Here is a 3,117-nt window from a genome sequence, read left to right on the forward strand (position 1 = left end):
TTTGTAGTTAACATAGGGATTTTCCTGTTTCTACAGAGCCAGCATACTTTATCCGAGACTTGCTGCTTGAGAACTCCTCATAAAACTTGGTTTATTCATTTAACAGAAGTTTACAGCTGAGAAAATCACACAACCAGAATGCTAAGTTGGCTCTCGTCTGGCTCGGAGGACTGCAGCAAAGTGACTTGTTCTGTGGGAACCAAACATTTAAGCAGCACCAGGACCACCACTAACCCTTGTGAAAAGTCTGGGACGTGTGTTCTCTGTGTGGCTCAGTGAGGAGCGTTTTGTTGTTTCCTGATAGCTCTGTGCAGTCGGTTGGACTCTGACCCTGGCTGCTGTGGGTGGGAAGAGTGGATAGATTGGGATGAATAGAGTTTATTCTTCCTCCTTCAACTCCTGATTTGTGACCGTGAAGCGAGGGCATGAGAAATATGAAGATGCTCCGAGTATAACGCGGTATAGCGCGGACCACTTCCCTTTTATAAATTCAGCGGCACACAAATATCCGTCAGTGAAGAAAGCTGAATTGGAATATCCATAATTATGCAACATTTAATGGTAATATAGATATTAGATCGACTCTGGGGTGAGGGGATGTGTGTGAATGAGTGTTCTGTGGATTATGGTAAAACCCTGTTTGGTCTGGATGCTCTTCCGTTAATAATCATGTGAATAAAGTCATAAATAACAGCTTTATATGGAGGCCACAGGTAGACTTTGCTTTCTGTGAGGAAGTAGGCCTCCAAGTGGACCTTTTTGTTCAACCATTGTTAAACTAAACTTTATTTAAGTTGAGAAACAATAGATGTTGTTTCTTCAGTACCTGTTGAACAGTATAATACTTCCCATATAATACTATAATACAATTTTAAGATATTACACCTGCTCTAAAATTGGTACATTTATTTGACTGTAATAGTTTCTACTTTTGCAAATAAAGATTTTATAGCTGCATATAAAGTATTCAAAATCTGCCTATATACACTTAAAGGAGCCATTTGACATAGTGACTCCATTTACTCAACATTCAGATTTCGCCTGTGAATAAAGTTGTGCTCTATGTCACGTGAAAAAAAATGATGAATCATGATGAAACCCAATCAAATCGAAGTGGGGGAATTCTAGACCCAATGTTTCTGTGCTCGACTCTTACGGGGGTCTAAATGTCAGGATGTCTCAGCCTCTGCTGCTTCGATTCCTCTCCCAACATTAGCGAATAAAATACTTGGGTTTATTGACTTTTGCACACAGTTTTTACAAATATTACTTAAGTAAAAGAGTAAAATACTTCATCCACAACATGTTTGATTCATCATATTTAAGGATGATTAAACGAGACAGTTTTGACGGTGCCAGCCTATTTAAAGATCCCCTCCGGCGCATTCAGATGCAAAAAATATATAAAAAGGGCGCCAGCTGCATGCGGTGGGGCACCAGCACATATGACAGGCAGCTGTAGCTCTATATGGCACTTTATTGTGTTTTCTCCACTGGAAGCACACAGCAGAAGACTTTTCATCATGTTTTATCTAAACCTGCCACAAAATTGCCCTTGTGAATGCATAAAACATGAAAAACATAAAAAGTGCCCTCTTAATGGTTCAATGTAACTAAGTACATTTACTCAAGTACTGTATATAAGTATTTTTCTTGTCATGCCACTTTATACTTCTACTCCTCTACATTTCAGAAGGAATCATTCTACTTTTTACTTCACTACAATTACTTGAAAGCTTTAGTTACTAGTTACTTTACAATTAACTTCTTACAAAGTTAATTTGACGTTTAATGTCCGTGACAACCTCTGAAGTTAATTAGCCACTTGTTAGCAACAAACTGTGGGACATATTGATGTATTTTTTGTCGTAGAACAAATTGTGTGAATATCTTCAGCCTGTGGTAACCACAGAACTTATTTCAGGCATTTAACCGCAAACCAATTTAAAAACCTCATAGACTCTGAGACGAGGGAACCAGTTGTGCAAAAATGCTTACTGATTTCCGGGTTTTAGGACTACAAACTACACCACTCTATAGGGGGAAGCATATTATCAGAGTAACTGTTAACTACTGTCAATTAGCGCTGCTGTCAGCTAGTTCAGTCAGTGAACTGTGCAGCTGGGGACGGCCTTCCATTGCGAAACACCTCCACTCCGAAACACCGCTGTTCCGAATCCGACTTTCAACTTCCAATTACTTCCCAATAGGGTTAGGGTTAGGGTCAGGGGTTCCCCAATAGCCTTTTCGGAATAGCGGGGTCTTTAGAAAAAATGGGAAACCCCGCCATTACGAAGAATGGAAGTTTATTTTCGGAACAGCAGGGTTTCAGAAAGGCGGGGTGTAACCTGTGCAGCTAGCGGTCGTATGAGTTGATTCTGCCTGGAATGGGATGCTCGGAGAACCGGGGGCAGCTAAGGGCTAGCTGGTTAGCATGCTAACTTCAGTAGATTTCTCTGCAACAAGATGCTTAGATGTCTTTGACATCACATCAAAACTGTTATTTCAGGCATTTAACCGAAAATCAATTTAAAAAACTCATACACTTTGAGACGAGGGAACCGGATGTTCAAAAATGCTAGCTGATTTCTGGGTTTTAGGACTACAAACTACACCACTCTGTTAACTGCTGCTAATTAGCCCTGCCGTTAGCTAGTTCACTCAGTGAACCGTGCAGCTAGCAGTCATATTAGCTGATTCTGCCTTGAATGGGATGCTCGGAGAACAACGCTAAGGGCTAGCTGGTTAGCATGCTAACTTCAGTAGATTCCTCTGCAACGCGACGCTTAGACGTCTTCAACATCACATCAAAACTTTTATTTCTTCATATTCAGGTGAAAATTTCAATGAACTTTTGAATGTTTTAAACTGAAACTCTTACATATTGCACCTTTAACTTAAGTGATATTTAAAATGCAGGACCTTGACCCCACTTATGATGCAGTATAAGTGTGTATAACAAGTTTCCCCTGCTGTAGAGGGTCCGGACACCTCCTCCAGCACTGTAGTACAGACAGTAGAGAGGGCGGGCTGAGTCAACCTGCCACTCCCCGCTCAGGCCTTCACGGGAGCGCGCATCTGCTCCTGCGCGCTGTCACGCTCCACAACCAACAGGCA

This window comes from Pagrus major, chromosome 20 (assembly GCF_040436345.1).
Source record: "Pagrus major chromosome 20, Pma_NU_1.0".
NCBI classification, from domain to species: Eukaryota; Metazoa; Chordata; class Actinopteri; order Spariformes; family Sparidae; genus Pagrus; species Pagrus major.